Consider the following 18,956-nt stretch of genomic DNA (forward strand, 5'->3'; position numbering starts at 1 on the left):
ATGTGTACAGGAACATAGTAAAAATGTAGATTCTAGCTGTGATTTTGGGGGTACCAAAACCATAACAGGTATTTTGTCACATGTGGACACAATCCAAAAAGTTTTCTATGCATCTATTTCTAGAAAACTGCTGGATAAAGCCCCCACTTTCACAAGCAATTTTACAGAGATTAGTGAACAGGATAAGGATATAATCCTCCATGCTAGAAAGACCTCACTCTTCAGCAAGAATACAAAGTGGGTCAAGACAGCAGACATAGAGAGTTGTTTTGATGTGAGCATGGGATCATATGATGGAGCAGGCATATGTGATCTCATTGGGCTATTCATGCTTGACATGTTAGGAAAAGCTTTTCCTGGTGTATATTTTGCTATTTATAGGGATGATGCTCTAGCTTTAGCTAAGAATACCAATGGACCAGTGCAAGATCAGTTGAGGAAGGATATTATCCATCTTATGAAAACATTTGATCTTAGCATAACAATAGATACCGAGCTGACGGTTGTCAATTACCTTGATGCATCTCTAGATTTACAAAAGAATATTTACAAACACTATAGAAAGCCCATGTACGTTCCTGCCACCCCATCCATAGTGTTTAAGAATTTAGTTAAGAATATTAGTAGAATTTCTAGCCTCTCCTCCAATAAAAACATATTTAATAATGCTGCCTGACTATATAACAATGGGATTCAAAGAGGAAATAGCTTACTCACCTACTATTAGGCTAGAAAGAAAGAAAAGAAAATTATGTGGTTCACATCCATTTACTACCCTGAAGTGACCTTTAATCTAGGTAAATATTTCTTGTCACATAGATAAACATTTTCCAATACATCATAAATATAGGAAACTCTTTTATAGGCATAACCTAGAAATTACTTTTAGTTCAACCCCAAATTTTGAAAAAATAATTATACACAATGCAAAACAACAACATGAAGCCAGCTGTTCCTGCAGGGATAATGACTTGTGCCTGCTAAATGGAGCTTGTATGACCAAGGCCATTATTTATGAAGCCACCATAAATTCTACAAATGCTAATAACACAGTTTCATCAAAGAGCTATGTGGGTTTCACAGAGGGAAATTTCAAAGCAAGGTTCAATAATCATACCTTAAGCTTCAGACACTGGAATAAACAAAAAACTACCAAATTATCCAGTTATATATGGTTCTTAAAATAACAAGGAGTCAGCTATAGGATTTACAGGAAAATCTTAGCAAAGTATAAACTTCATTCCAACGGTAGTAGCAAGTGCAGTCTTTATAATAATGGAAAGATGGCTCATCTGGAAAAGTTCCTTGGACCCCTCTATATGTCTAAATTCAAGAACTGAACTTCTTGGATCATGTCCATATGGGACAAAATACCTGTTACAGTTTTGGGCCCTGCAAGATCATGGCTAGAATCCACATTTTTACAATGTTCCTGCACAAGTTTCCCATATGTCTTAACTTCTTTTAATTTTCATTTTCTATATATATTTTTCATTTCTGTTTTTCCTTTTTAATTGTGTGAATGTGTACGTCTGTGAGAATATGTATGTATATATTTTATATGTATATGTGTGTGCATGCGTATATGTATGTATATGATTGTTAGACTGTGTCTGGTGCATAAGTGCGACTTTTATGCACATGTCCCCTTCATTTATATGGATATGTATATGTGCGGGTGTAGGTGTCTGATAGGAGGATGTATATGTGTATGTATGTGTGTGTATATATATATATATATATATATACATACACATATCTATACATATGTATATACATTTATGTGGGAGTGTGATTGTATGCCTGTATATGTATATATATATATATATATATATATATACATATATTTTTATGTATAAATGTCTAAATATATATGTGTTATGTTATGTGTATACATGCAAACACCTATGTGTATATGAGGATGAAGTTACATACACATATACACACACACATGTGTGTGTGTGTGTGTGTGGATATGTGTGTATGTATGAGTACGTACATGTACATATGTTTGTGTATGTATATATGTACGTATACATGTTTGTGTAAGTGTATACATATGTAGATGTTATAAACGCAGGAGATTTATGCCTATGTATAGTGAGAATATGATTGCATGTATTTTCTATCTTTTTTCCTTTTTCCTACCTATTAGAGTAACTTCCCTTTTATTCAATGTTTTTTTGTTTTTTTTTTCATAGCGTCTATTGCCATTAATAGCTGATGAGAATAGATCGTAGCTCTTCGCTCCAACATTCGAAACTCCAAGTACTATGGTGACAACTTACTGTTTGTTCTAAATTATAACATATATAAATAATCCTCTATTTATCTAATATCAAGGTCTCATTCTTTTGTTGTCACTTTATTATTATTATTATTATTACATGATATATATAAACTTAAGTAGTAGATCTTTGGCTTGCAAGTTACTTGATGACCCTGTCAGTTGTGGTGCCATGCAAAAAAGTACCCGTGCTGGTGCCATGTAAAAAGCACCCACTCTGTAAAGTGGCTGGCATCAGAAAGAGCATCCAAGCCAAAACATATGACTGGAACCTGGTGCAGCTTACCAGCTCTAGTCAAACTGTCCAACTCATGCCAGCATGGAAAACAGATGTATGATGATGATGTAATTAGCGGGATCAAGTATTACACAATTCTAGAAAAGAAAAAAAATTTAGGTATTGGCAATACCTGTAAACTCAAAGCATATTCAACCACCATGACCACCACCATCTAATCGTAGGCTTAAAAATTAGTCTCAGAAAGTCAAACTATCCACAACACAAACATATACAGTGACAGAATGCATCAGACTATAAATACTGATGATGGTTGCTATTTTCTTTTACTGAGGAGCAGCAGAAGCAGTAAAGAAACATGAAGCATTAAGTCATTACCTACAACATAGCAAACAATAGCAATAAGTAACACCAATGTCAGTAGGTGTTAAACATCTAAAAATATATGCCATAACCTAAAAGATTAGAAGTGTGGGGTTATGAAAACAGCATTACTTTAATCCTGAAACTACTTGAAAAAAAAAAAAAAAAATAATAATAATAATATCATTTTGAATTAACTTCGTTGCCTCACCTTGCATCTTTATACTGTGATTGTGTGCTTTGTTTAGTTTTTTTTTGTTTTGTTTTTTGCTTCTATCAATTTCTCTTTTAAGTCTTAATTCCTTCACTTGGAGAGAAAAATAACAAAACAATCTCACTTTGACAGATTCTCTAATGACAATTCATTCGTGCATTCATTCATACTTTTTCATTTAATGTATGCGAGGGTTAGACAACAGTTATGATTCATGCATCTTCTAGCTTTAACCTTTTGCCTTTCAAAAACAGTTTCATTAGTTTTGTCTTAGACACACATGCTCGTTTTTAGACCATTAGTTAGTCCTCATTTCATATGTCCTGCATAATATAAAACTTTCTTTTCCTAAGTCCCAAGTTAAACTGCTGGTCAAAATAAAATTGGAAATGTGTCTCATATATGATACATAATACACAGGATAGACAAAGGTACTAGGTGGTTCAGAACTACTGAACTAATCAGTCTCAAATCTTACTTTGAAGATTAGAGTTTTGTACTTCTTTGAAATTAATAAATATCACTCCTCAAAATGTCTGAAAACTTCTAGACTGCACCTTGAAGAGTCAGAAAAATGTTTAGAAAATTATGACAATGCAGTTAAGAAATATGATGTAGTAGTAGTAGTAATAATAATAATAATAGTAATAATAATAATCCTTTCTACAAAAGGCCCAAGACCTGAAATTTGCGGGAGGAGACTAGTCGATTACATCAACCCCAGTGTTTCACTGGTACTTAATTTATTGACCCTAAAAGGATGAAAGGCAAAGTCAACCTTGGCAGTATTCAAACTCCGGACTTAATGACAGATAAAATGCCGCTAAGCATTTTACCTGGTATACTAACGATAATAATAATGATGATGATAAGAGAGAGAAGATGACTACTATAGGCATAAGGCCTGAATTTTTGTGAGACGGTTCTAGTTAATTATACTGAACCCAGTGCTCAACTGGTAGTTATTTTATTGACCCCAAAAGCCTCAAAATTGATGAAAGGCAAAGTCAACTTCTGCAGCATTTACTACCCTCTTTCCTATTCTTTCACTCAGTTGTAGCAACTCTTTAATCTTGGAAGTTATAAAGCAATCATGAGAAAGCTTCTAGGAGAGAGAATGCAGTGTCAAGAAGACTCTTTAGTCTTGCATGGAGTAAGTCAACCTCTCTAGTCTTGATGTCATTAAAAAATGCATCCAGTACACTGTAAAGTAATTGGTATTAAGAAGGCCATCCAGCCACAGAAACCATGCCAAAACAGATGTCTGAACATGACATAGTGTATGCGTGTTTCCTTGCCTTGACTTTGTGCTATAGTTCTAAACAAACATCACTATAATACACGTGATGTCTTTTGAAAATGTATCCAGTAATCGGAAAATATTACCTGACTTAGAAACAGGTGATGGTTGACAACAGGATGAGCATCCAGCTATAGAAAATTTGCCTCAATGAATTCTGTCTGACCCATGCAAGCATAGGAAAGTGAAGATTAAACCAGTGATGATGATTTCTCACAACAAATATAACATTTTTCCTGTGTATTTCATATAATCTACTCTACTAATAATATAGTCTTATTAGATACCACTTAATGCGATATTCAAATATAAAATATTCCGTTCCTCGTTAAATTAACATGGAAGTATACTCTGAAGGGAAAAATAAAAGCTAGTAGACAAAAGCCTAATTACTGTCAGTTGCACCTGTACAACCAGTGCACTTAACATGGCAGATTAATAATATGAAACTAGAGCACATCAAATGAGGTAATTGTTTCAATTACCTAATTTTTACAAACAGCTCAGTACCAAATTAGCCATACAATTAAATGTGTAAGAAGACTACTTTTTAATGCAGTCTTTCCTAGCTAATTAATTAGATGACCAGTGGGTAAGAAGAGCCAAGTAAAATTGAAAATGTCACAACAAATATAGGATTGAAAGTACAATACACATGTAAAGATATAAAAGACAAATGAAAAAAAAAAAGAAAAAGGGGCAATTCTGCATTCAAATATACTTTGTATTTTTATTCACACTTAGTATCAAATATTTGATCATAATCTTTATCTTTTCTTTTTACTTTTTTCAGTAATGCTAGGTTGCAGAACTGAAGAATTTTTTGTGAACTGAATCGACCCAAGTACTTATTTATTTAAAGCCTGGTACTTATTCTATCAGCCACTGTTAAGTTACAGGGATGTAAACCATGCAGCCACACCTGCACCTATATTGTTGAGGATCTTTCCAGACCATGCACGCATCAACATAGGTAAGACTGGGATTCCACTTTGGGGCTAGAAAATTATCCAGCCAGCAATAATTGATAAACCTTTTGTAAAGGTCCAAGTGAGACCCACAATGGATTACTGCTCTCACAGTTGTTGTTATTAACTGCTACACACACACACACACACACACACACATACACACACACACACACATCCTAGACCAATAATAGGCTACTCATGTGATTAGAATGAAGTTGTTCACCAACACATTCCAATCTGTGATCCATAGGCAAGCTTCCTCCTGTTTGCCTCATCTACCATGATCATCACAGTGACATTGACTCTATGGAGCAAGCTGACCTAATGCCAACAGCAATCAGACACTCCCAACACATTTGTCTCCCCTCTTCTTGCACTCCACCTGCTGCATCCAACCATCTATTTCATTGAGTCTAGCACACTATTACAACAATTCCTTTCTCTCTGTAATATCATCCTTCTGGAATTTTCTTCCTGCTTGTGTCTTTACTGCAATTAGCAATTCGCAAACTATCCAAGAGCTACATTAACAAATCACAGAAGTTAATCAGGACACAATTTTTCTCCAAATGAAAACCAACAAAAGAATTTTCTTTTTTAATAGATTGATTTCACCATCATTTTAATGTCCACTTTTCCATGCTTACATGGGTCAGACAAAATTCATTTTCTATGGTTGGATGTCCTTCCTGTCACCAATCCTCACCTGTTTCCAAGCAAGGTAATATTTCCCCATGACCAGACACATTCTCATAGAAAACTGAAAATGAAGAACTTTGATTGTATGACAAGAGCACTTATTTGCAACTAGCAAGTGATGTGAAGACAAGGTGATACAAATAAACACACAAAGTTGATGACAAATGACCGAGACCTTTGGCAATATGCCGTGCTTGAGTAGACGGCCCATCAAGCCAAGTGAGATCATAGTCATGGCAGATACTGGCGTCACACAACTGGCACCAAAGCCAGTAGCATGTAAAAGCACCCATTACACTCTTGGAGTGGTTGGCATGTAAGGAAGGGCATCCAGCCATAGAAACCATGTCAAATTAGACTGGAGTCTGGTGCAGCCCCTCAGCTTGCTAGCCCTAGTCAAATCATGTAACCCAAGCCAATATGGACAACAGATGTTAAATGATGATGATGATGATGATGACACACAGATCTCTTTCAGTTTCTATCTACCAAGTTCACTCACAAAGATTCGATCAGCCCCAGAGCTACAGAGAAGACACTTGCTCAAGAAGCCATGCAATGGGACTGAACCACAAATCACATGGTTGGAAAACAAACTTCTTAACCACACAGCCATGCATAGCACCATGCATACCAGATACCATGCATACCACAACACTTTAGAAAAGCTAACTGGTTAATATAAAAGGGTAAAGACCCCTTCAGTCATAAATGACCATGGAATTACACCTAGAAAGTTCCCCTCCGATGCACAAGTCCTGGCAAGGTTGTTTATGGAAGACCAACAGTTGCCCATGCATACCAGCCTCCTTTCTCCATACCACCAATGTTATCCAGGGGAAGGGCAAAGGCCAATAGAGCTTGGTACCAGTGACATAGCAACTCATTTCTATAGCTGAGTGAACTGGAGCAACGGGAAATAAAGTGTCTTGCTCAAGAATGCAACACACAGCCTGGTCTGGGAATGGAACTTACTAACGACTAGTTGGAATAGTTGCAGACAGGAACAGAAACAGTGTGAATTGACATGAAAATATTGTAGCTGACAAAGTGTAAACTTCTCATTTTGGAAATAGTTTTTCAGAACTCTAAGGATTAAAGAACAATCGAAAATTTGAAAACCAAATGTTCTGCTGCAAACGTTTATATAAAGCCTGATTAAACAAAGGTTCCATAAAGATTATGAGATGGAATCTACAAATAAAAATCAATCATTTTAAATCACAAGTTTTTAGAAGTTATAAAATAAAAAAAAAGAAACATAAAAACTAGGATTGTTATTTGTATTCTCAGTTTCAGAGGTGGAGACAGATGGATGGATGTGTGTGTGTACGCATAATGGCTGTGTGTGTGTGTAATAGATGCATGTATATGTGTGATGGTTGTCTGTGTGTGATGGATGTGTGTATGTGGTAGTTGTGAGTGTGTATGTATGTATGTGTTGGATTGTTGTGTGCACACATACACATACAATAGTGATTGTTTCAGGTATTAAATAAACCTAGTATCGCGACTAGTACATGTGTATTTATCATCTGTAGCATATTTGTCAAAGAGCATTTACACAGATAGATAGAAAGAGAGAGAGGGGGGTGGGAGGGAGAGAGAAGGAGAGAAAGAGAGAGAGACAGAGACAGGAATAGACATGGATGTGTGATTAAGAAGTTTGCTCTGCAGCATGATCTTTTGAATTCAGTCTCACTGTGTGGTACCTTTGGGCTGACCGCTGTCTTGGGAGTAAATTTGGTAGACAAAAACTGTGTAGAAGCTTGTTGTGTGTGTGTGTGTGTGTGTGTGTGTGTGTGTGTGTGTGTGTGTGTGTGTGTTTATAACCCCATCACCACTTGATACTAGTGTTGGTTTGTTTACATCCCCATCACTTGGCAGATCAGCAAAAACAGACTGATAGAAAAAATATCAGACTTTAAAAAGAGAAAAAAATAAGTACTGGAGTCAATCTGCTTAACTAAAACCCTTCAAGGCAGTGCCCCAGCATGGCCACAGTCTATTGACTGTAACAAGTAAAAGACACACACACACAAGCAAGCAAATTGGTATATCTTTTGCCATACATCAGTGGTAGATCTAAACATCAATGACAAATAGTTGCTGTTCAAAGTCCACTGAGTTATAAATACTTCCTTGTCACTATTTCACCATCAGAAGCATACTGAGTCATGATTGGCCCAATTAGAGATCTATAACCAATAATATTATTGACTATTAAATGTGATACCAAATACAATAAAATAAAATGCTATGAAAAATATGGATCAAAGATTACAGAGCAAGCTTTTGAAGTGTAACATATTGTCTTGTTAAAGGAGTTTCAAACTGTAGAATACTTGTTTCAGTCATTGGATGGCAACCATGCTGGGAAACTGTCTTGAAGGGTTTAGTCAAACAAATTGACTTGAAGACTTATTTTGTTCTATCTCTGATCAAACTGCTAAGTTACAAGTGGTGATGGCTGGACAAACACAAAGACACACACATATTCATATATATATACATATATATATTCTTTTATTCTTTTATTTGTTTCATTTATTTGACTGCAGCCATATTGTAGCACCACCTTAAGGGGTCTTAGTCGAACAACTCTACCCCAGGACTTATTCTTTGTAAGCCTAGTACTTATTCTATCCGTTTCTTTTGCCGAACCACTAAGTTACCAGGACATAAACACAGCAACATCAGTTGTCAAGTGATAGTGGTGATGGTCGCTGGACAAACACAGACACAAATACTCAAATATATATATATATACATGATGGGCTTCTTTCAGTTTCCATCTACTAAATGCACTTACAAACGCTATAGTAGAAGACACTTGCCCAAGGTGCCACACAGTGGGACTGAAACCAGAACCATGTTATTGCGAAGCAAGCTTCTTACCACACAGTCATGCTTTGACTTATTTATATATGTGTGTGTGTGTGTGTGTAAGAGATGAAAGCAGTAACTATACTGAGAAGTAATGTTTATCGCCACTTCAAAATGATTGTTCCATAGGAACCGACGTCACTGTTTTTAACCCCAAGAGGAGCCTCCTCCAGCTGATTATTGATACAATCTGCACCCAATATATATTGCAAGTAGGGGAGCAAACCTCCCCACCGTCTTCTAGTGATGATGAGACTGTCCACCACTGAGGACAAGCACAATTAACTTGAAACTGGACAGTCTGGTGGTCCTGTTATCACTAGAAGATGATAGGGGTTCACTCCCCTGCTTGCAATATATATTGGGTGCAGATTGCATTGATAAGTAGTAACAGTAGTAACATTGGTTCTTATTGAAGTGGTGATAAACATTACTTCTCAGTATAGTTACTACTTTTCACCTCTTAGAGAGATTTTCTAACTAGCTACTTTGCTTACATAGATCATTATATATATATATATATATATATATACGTACATACATACACACACACACACATAGCTCATTGCTATGAGGTTGGAAGAACTAGATGATCTCACTCGCATACACACAGAGGCTTCCACACAGTCTTTGCTTGTTAAATTCACTTAGAAGCCACTGGTTAGCCCTGTACTACAATAGAAGATGCTTACCCTAACTGTTGTACAGTGAGACTGAACCTGAAACCATATGGTTGCAAAGTGAGCTTCTTAACCACACAGCCCATACCTCTGCCTATAAAGAAGTATCTAGAGATACTTTCAAAGAAACCTTTTAATTGACAACATTCATGGATTTATTTATGGATATTTAACACAGAATGAAAGAAATATACCTGAGTGAAACAGAACCAAACTAATTTGTGCATCATCTAATATATATATATCTATATATCTATCTATCTATCTATCTATATCTATATATATATATATATATATATATATATATACATACATACATACATACATACATACATGTACCAACACACACATGCAACAAATAACACACATACATACACCAATACACACATGCATATACACCAACACACACATATCCAACAGCACACACATGCGACAACAGACACACCAACTAACAAACATAGACATGCCAACTTGCACCTTAACACACATGCACCAACAAACACACATTAACTTATATATCAACAAACACACACACATACGTACACCTGAACCAACTGATGCATACACATCCACCTACCAACACACAAGCACCAACTACCACCCACACAATCACCAACTACCACTAACACACACACGCACCAATTAACACACACCCAACTAACATAAATAAAGAAAACAAACTTGGTGATGAGTCACTCAGTGAGAGATAAATCAAAGTTAAGTTTTTAAATTTAATAACTTGAAAGAGAAAACATTCGGAATCTTATGAAAATCTAATTAACTCTTTAGCATTTAAACCAGCTATACCCAACCAAAACATTCTGCCTGTTTAAGCAAAGTGTTCGTGGATGATTAAGGGGTTAGATGGGTACTGATGAAGGGACAAAAACTCCCGAAATATGGCATATATGCCCATTACTGTTTTTCATCTTCAATTTCATTGCTTGTTTACATCTGACATCTCAGGTATGAAATGCCATAACAAAAATCAGGGCTAGTTATAATTTCTATAGAACATCCAGAGAGAAAATCGTAACAAGTGATGTCTGTTTTATGTTCAAACTGGCCAGATCGAACATCTCATACCTACCCAACAATGTCATCCTGAAAATATACCATCACATTATTAATGTGAATAAATAAGCATTACATAAGTGTGCTCAGCCAGGGTTTAAACTAGGAATGTAAAAACAACGTGACTAAATCCTGTTAGGGGTTTAAACTAGTGCCTTACAAAATGTAATGGAGACTAGAGGTAGCAGTGTAGGGGGAAAAATAAAATGAAAAAGAGTAAATATTTCCAGCGAATACAAACACCCAATACTTTGTAACAAACATGTCCTCAATACATAGGTACAGAATGTAAAGTGAAGTGAAGTGGTTGGTACTGAATGCAAATACTCGCATCACCATCACCCCCACCCCCACATGACCAGTCTGAAGTAGGTTAATTATCATGGTATCTATTTCCGCTCTACCTGCGAGAGAGAATCTATTAAAAAATTACTTTCAATAAAATGATAGTTCACTTCAGTTACTAGACTTTCTGCTTCTTTCAAACTTCCATTGAACGACAAAGTAATTTTTTTAGGGCAGTAATAGGTGACTATAGCAGCAACAGCTGTAGTATCAACATTTAAAAGAAAGAATGACAAGTTACTGGCAAGATGTTCTCTTACACACAATACTCCTCTATCTATCTGTATACATACTTGGAAAAAATCAATAGTTACTTATAAACATTTGTATACCTTAACACTGTTTGTTTGTAGATAGATAGATGGATAGATTTTACTTGTTTTAGTCATTAGACTGTGGCCATGCTGGAACACTGCCTTGAAGAGTTTTTAGTCAAATGAATCAACCCCAATACATTTTTTTTTTTTTGAGCTTGGTACTTATTTTATCGGTCTGTTTTGCTGAAATGCTAAGTTACAGGAATGTAAACACGCTAACACCAGTTGTCAAACAGTTGTGGGAGACAAACAAAAACACACACACACACACAGATATATACATACAATGGGCATCTTTTGGTTTCCATCTAACAAAACCACTCCCAAGGCTTTGGTCAGCTCACTGCCATGCAGTGCGACTGAACTTAGAACCATGAAGTTGGGAAGCAAGCTTCTTAACACACAGCCATGTTTTATATATGACTATCCACTAAACAACTATGACCAAACTGCACAAACAATGTCTTCAATGAGAAATAGTCCACGAGCATCACGTGTCTAGTGGCCTAATTCTGATACATGGCTTTCTATCAATAAATTAGTACTAATAAAGCTCAGTGCGTCAATAATGCCCAGGGACCAATAATACTGCTAAGACAGGCCCTGTGTAGAAAGTACCAAAATGTTTTCTTAGAAAGTTTGTTCATAGAATTCTAGTATCAAAACACAATTGTTTAAAGTGTTGTTGTTTTTTATATTTTTTCCTTTAAATTTTATCTGGCAGTTAACCAGAAGTAAAGGAATTATAGCATTAAGTTCATTTTAAAATAATATTGAAAGGATAAAGAAAAAAAATCAATGAATTTCTAAGTTCTCCAATCACATTTTCTGAATTCCGTTGTGAAAGTTTTAGTTTCATTCTAGCAATTTTAAACAAGCATTCAAGAACAAATAAAACTAAAAATATTTAAAAACTAAATCAATGTGGGGGTGCAGTAAGAAGCTTACTTCCCAACCATATGATTCTAGGTTCAGTTCCACTGTGCGGCATCTTGGACAAGTGTCTTCTACTATAGCCTCAGGCTGACCAAAGCCTTGTGAGTGGATTTGGTAGACAGAAACCCCCAAAAGCCTGTCATATATATATATATGTATCTGCTTTTGTATTTATGTTTGTCCTGTCAGCACTTGACAACCAGTGTTGGTATGTTTACATCCCCATAACTTAGCAGTTTGGCAATAGAAACTGACAGAATAAGTACTAGGTGTAAACAAAAAATAAGTATAGAGGGGTAATTCATTCAACTAAAAATTATTCAAGGTGGGACCCCAGCATGGTTGCAGTCTAAGGACAGGAAAATTTTAATTTCATGACCAACTGAATTTTGTAAAAAAAAAAATCAAAGAACAGATAAATGGAAGAGATTTACATACACGTAATTTATATATGTATAAATATATATATATATATATATATATATATATATATATATAATCATCATCATTTAAAGTCTGCCTTCTATGCTATCATGGTAGGACTTGTATGTATATATATATACATATATATATATAAACGAGGGTGCATGGCCTAGTGGTTAGGGTGTTGCACTCACAATTGCAAGATCAGGATTTCAATTCCTAGACTGAATGGTGCATTGTGTTCATCAGCAAAACATTTCATTTCATGTTGTTTTATGATCGTTTTGACATCTGATGTGTGATGCACCATGCACCTGTTCAGGTAACATCAATTTGATGGAGGGAGTGAGCTAATGTGCAGCACATATATTTGATCACTACAAACAAATCATTTGCGCAGGTTGTTCAGAAAAACTGAATGTTCGTACATTGTCTTCGATAGTAGAGATTTCATCATATATACACATATATATAAGTTGTAATAATAACGTCAAACCAAACAGTATGGTCCAGACTCGACTTATGTGGATACTCTCACAATGATCTGCAGTAGTTTGTTATATTTGACTCAAGTCGAAAATTCTGATACCATACACTGCTTTTAAGTGTAATATGAATTCAGTTGTATATATTCTAAAATTGGAATGATACAGAGAAGATTAGCATGGCCCTGAACAAGGATGCAAATTTGTGAAGCATTCCATTCTTTTTATGCTGGGCCTCACTGAGGAAATGACAAGGGAAAGTCTTATGAGTGGATTTGGTAGATGGAAAGTGTAAGAAGCCCATTATATATATATGTGTGTGTGTGTGTCCTCCTACATTGCTTGACATCTGGTGTTGATGTGTTTACATCCCTGTAACTTAACAATTCAGCAAATGAAACTGATAGAATAAGTACTAGGTTTAAAACAAAACAAGTCCTGGGGTCAATTTGTTTGACTAAAACCCTTCAAGGTGGTGTCCCAACATGGCTGCCATCAAAACGACTGAAGCAAGTAAAAGATTAAAAATGCATGTATGTACTTTAGGGGTCTTGAATAAACATCTACCGCTTGTTAATTTTTCAAGTTTTTTTCCACCCCCCACCACTTTTATTCCCATCCCTGCTTATTAATTTTTCAGATTGTGAATCAGCATGACAAAAAAAAAAAATTTTTTTAAAAAACAGATGACAAGAATGGGAAGAAAACCTAGAGTGTTCTATTTGTTTTCATAATGCATGAGAAAAAAAAAATATTTATCCACAGTATATGTAGTCAATGTCCATGCAGGTGAGCTTTCAACATTTTAAGGCATTGATAACCTTCAACCCTAAGAAGATCACTCATTTCAAGACACAACACACTTGCTTCAGGACACACAGAAAACAAGGAAATTGCTGTCAGAAAATATGCTTTACAACCAGCCAGAGTTCATAAAAACTTGAGGCTGGACAACTGCCCCAGTCTGTAACATACATGTGAATTTACTGCTTCTCCACACTGTAGTCAACAAATCATCATTTTCAATTTCTCTACCATCACAAATTCCATGCAAACTAAGAACTTCAACAACGAACTGTTTATCCCAACAGGACAAGCTTTTTACAGGATAAAGATTTAACAACATCAACATAATTCAAGCAATTTCTCTTTGAACTTTTTTCATAAGATCACGGCAGAGAAAAGAGTATTTTGTATGGAAATTATTCTATAGAAGAAAAGCAAGCACTTGCTATCGTGGTGAACAAATGCAAAGAGAAGTACGATTCTGAATTAGAATGAATGAAAGGGAATACTCATTGGGATACTAAAAGGAAACGCTGTGTTCCAGACACCCCCAAAACAAGGATATCTTGCCAAAGCAGTTCATTTGTTTTACTCGAATTTCACCAATGTCAAAAACTCTGATCAACAATTCAATTCTGCTGTTAAAGGAGCCAAATGCTGCTATGAAAAATATCTGAAAGGTGAACTTGACAATGCTGAAAAAAATCCAAACAAACGTTTCAGAGTCGCTGGAGGAGGTCATAAAACAAAAGCACCAGGCTGAGAAATTTTATGATGAGTCACCAACTGAGGAAAAGCTTTGTTTTTCAAAAAGCTGGATGAAAGGTTGGCAAAAAGAGTATGGGGTATCATTGAGATTTCCTAACAAATGCATTTCAATCTCCAAGGAACAATGTGTTGAGCGCATTCAGGATCATTTGAAGAACATATGGAGTGTGTGTCGTTATTTCCTTGACAAATTTGATGTAGATCAAATGCCCTTGCACCAGAATGAAAGTAGCATACAAACTACCTTATCATTCAGAAATCAAGATACGTTCATCAAAGAAAACCACCATTTGTCTAGGGAACATATCACAGTGTTCACCCAGGTTAGCAATGATATCAAAATCAAGCTTATCCCAGAGTTTGTATTTAAAGGAACTGGAAAAAGACCACACCTACTGAATGCCCTGCCTACAATGAAATATCAATGGTCTCCTAAAGGTTCTTATGGATTAGAACAGCTGTTCTGTACTATGGAAAAACTTTGAAATCGATTCAATATGTTGTCACATGCAAACTTTGCCATTTATGTGCTCAATGATTACATGGTGCATTTGATGCCGAAGGTGAGAGATGCCCTCTGGAAAAGGGGTTATGTACTAGTCATCATCAGCAGTGGTATCACCGGATTTGTTCAAGTTAATGACACACACTTGCACATGCAACTGAAAGCAAAATATTGTGAAATAGAGAAAGCAAAGTTAGTTCAAACCCCAAATAAAATACCCACGCCCAATCAATCTGAGATGATGCAGATGCTACATTAAGCACATGAAGATTGCAAGATTAATGTCAAAGCTGCTTTCAAGTTGATGCAGGCCACAAACGCTTTTGATGGCTCTGAAGATTATAAGGTGTCAGACTGAATCATGCACTTTGTCAGTTCGTCAATGCGAGAGTTTTGTCTAGAGATGATGTGAAAATTCTACCCAAATACTATTCAGAGAGTCATTAAGAACTTCATTCCACCGAAAGGGGTCAAGCATGCAAACAATATTGAAGGCTCAGAACTATTGATGGTGAGGGCTTTGAGGAAAAAGCTGCCAAAAGTGAGTCGGAAGATGAAAGCAAGCCATCTGGGAATCTTTTGGAGGTTATTGACCAATCTGGAGAAATCCCCATGGAGGTTTCACGGAAGCTAAAGCATGGTCAGCCAAACATGATGACAGGAAGCTCTATTTCTTTTTTAGGACTCAGCAGTGATGATCAGGTTAATAAAGATGCCCTGTTCCTTGAAAAAATACAGAAGGTGTTGGATGAAAACAAGACCTCTACACTTTTCTTGCCATAGTGAAGCTTGGCAATCCATGAAGAAGCAAACATTGAAACCAAGAAACCTGCAGAAAGACAGTGACGAAAAATCATGAGTCTATCATTTAAACCCATTTACAGACTACTATGTTTTATTATGTATAGTATAATAAATACTACAAGTTCACGAAACAGTAATTACACTCTTTTCATTGTTTTACTTCCCTTTCTTTTTAAGACATTTTGCTTGTATCAATATCTATTTAGTCCACAGCATTTTTAAAAAATCCCATAATTACCATGATTAACAAATGTCTAATTCTTATTATCCTAATGTATATCTTAACTAAAGTGAACATTTGAAGCACACATATGTGCTAATTTCACTTACCGCTTGTAAATTACTTTTGCTTCGTTGTGTCGTTATATGTGCTTTAAGATGCTTTTTTCCTAATTTTTGTACATACACTATACAGTTACTGATTCCCACCCACTCCTCTTTATTCCAGCCCACCCGCTTATTCCAACACCCCTCCCGCTATTATTTGGGACTCAAGAAGTAACTGGTCTTTTAAAAAAATCAAGGGAGACAACCTAGAAAAAATTTGAAATTTTATACGGTTACCACTATACAATTGCCGGTTTCCAACCCCACTGGTTATATGAATTTAAGCAAATGTCTAACCCACCTGCTTATTCAACCCCCACCCCTATTATTTGGGACCTGAGAGTATGTATGTATAGGAAATAAGTGGCGGTGGGGTTATGGAAGTAATAGTATAGTGAAAGCTATTCAGTGACAAAAGAAATAATTATGATATAACTTCAAGCTGTGAAATATCAATGTGGCTGCAGATTTCAAATGTCATGTGGAAACATAAGATGAAATGCATTTAATTCAAATATAAATTATTGTAGTTTCAAATTCAGGCACAAGACCTGAAATTTGGAGGAAAAAGTAGGGATTGGGGAGGAGGGGATTAATCGATTAAATCGTCCCTGGTATTTGGCTAGTATTTTATTTTATTAATAATTCTGCAGGGATGAACATATTTCAGCAAGATCTGAGCTCAGAATGTAAAGAGCTAGAACAAATAATGCAGTCATTTCATCTGACACTAACAATGCTACTAATCTACCAGCTTTATAACAGTAATTATTATTATTATTATTGGCAAAATTGTAGCATGCAGGGCAAAATGCTTAGTCACATTTTGTCCATCATTACATACCGAGTTCAAATACTGCCAAAGTTGACTGTGCCTTTCATCCTTTTTTTGGTGAGAGGTTGATAAAATAAGTACAAGTTGAGGTCACTGTAATCAACTTATGCCCTCCCTTGAACTTGCTGGCCTTGTGCCAAAATTTTAAATGATTATTATCATTATTACTAAGGCAGTAAGCTGGCAGAATTGTTAGCATGCCAGGCAAAATTCTTACTGACATTTTATCCATCCTTATGTTTTGAGTTCAAATTCCGCCAAAGACAACTTTGCCTTTCATCCTATCAGGGTCAATCAATTAAGTACCAGTGAAACACTGGTGATCAATCTAATCGACTAGTCCCCTCCCACCAAATTTTAGGCTTTGTGCCTTTAGTAAAAAGGATTATTATTATTATTGAAAAGTAATGTTTGTTGCCACTTCAACATGACTGTTCTGTTAATTCTCACAAGGACACCCCCATCCCAACCGCAAAATAGTAGCATAATGATACTTCTTAAGCAATAAAATAAGTTGAGTAAACAAAATATATATACACATATGCCTTACTGGCACTTGTGCCGGTGGCACGTTAGAATATCATTCGAGCGAGGTCGTTGCCAGTGCTGCTGGACTGGCTCCTGTGCAGGTGGCACGTAAAAAATAGCATTTTGAGCGTCACCATTGCCAGTACCATGTGACTGGCCCTTGTGCCGGTGGCATGTAAAAGCACCAACTACACTCTCGGAGTTAGGAAGGGCATCCAGCTGTAGAAACTCTGCCAGATCAGATTAGAGCCTGATGCAGCCATACGGTTCACCAGTCCTCAGTCAAATTATCCAACCCATGCTAGCATGGAAAGCGGACGTTAAGCAATGATGATGATGATGATGACATAGGTGCAGGCGTGACTATGTGGCAAGAAGTTTGCTTCCCAACCACATGGTTCCAGGTTGAGTCCCACTGTGTGACACCATGAGAAAGTACCTTCTCCTATAGCCTCAGGCCAACCAAAGTCTTGTGAGTGGATCTGGTAAATGGAAACTGAAAGAAGCCTGTCATATATATGTACTGGTTCATCCCATGAATAATGTGGGGTTTTTTATACTTCTTTTATTTTTCAAAATTAAGAAAAACAAAGTTTTTTTTTAATCTAAATATATTCTCCATTTTCTACAATGCTCTTCCATCTATCTGGTAGACTTGCAAGATCCCTTTTCCAAAATTCAATTGTCTGTGATGAAAAATATTCCTCCAGTACTGTTCTGATCTCATATACAGAATTCATATTTTTTCCATCCAAATGATTTTGAAGACTGTGGAATAAATGATAATCAGATGGGGCAATGTCTGATGAATATGGTGGGTGGGGAATCGTTTTCCCAATCAAACTGCTTCGGCCTTTGGAATGACATCCTTGCTGCATGTGGCAGAGCATTATCCTGATAGAAGAGCACCTTTCGTCTTGAAACTGAAGATGGTGTTTTTCTTCTAACGCTGACGAAAGCCGCTGAAGCTGCTTACAGTAGATCTCCTTTGTTATCATTTGGTTTGGGTTTAAAAGTTCAAAGTGGACTAAACATGTCATATCCCACCAAACAAGATAACACCTTATGTGGGTGAAGACCTTCTTTAGCCTGGGGTGCCAGTATTTCTCCTTTCCCTACCCATTGTCTTCGGCGCTTGACATTTTTATAAAGAACCCATTTCTTGTCACCAGTCACTATTTGGTC

At 36.1% G+C, this 18,956-nt stretch overlaps 1 protein-coding gene and 1 pseudogene across 1 annotated transcript in view; one reads left to right on the forward strand and one right to left on the reverse strand.

The window, feature by feature from the left end:
* LOC106877382 (uncharacterized) overlaps positions 1-18,956 on the reverse strand; it is a 900,394-nt gene that overhangs the window by 764,193 nt on the left and 117,245 nt on the right. The gene's annotated exons all lie outside the window — the stretch shown is intronic.
* Positions 13,344-13,443, forward strand: LOC128250855 (U6 spliceosomal RNA; annotated as a pseudogene).

The sequence above is a fragment of the Octopus bimaculoides genome, chromosome 24 (assembly GCF_046866305.1).
Source record: "Octopus bimaculoides isolate indiv1 chromosome 24, ASM4686630v1, whole genome shotgun sequence".
Classification (NCBI taxonomy): domain Eukaryota; kingdom Metazoa; phylum Mollusca; class Cephalopoda; order Octopoda; family Octopodidae; genus Octopus; species Octopus bimaculoides.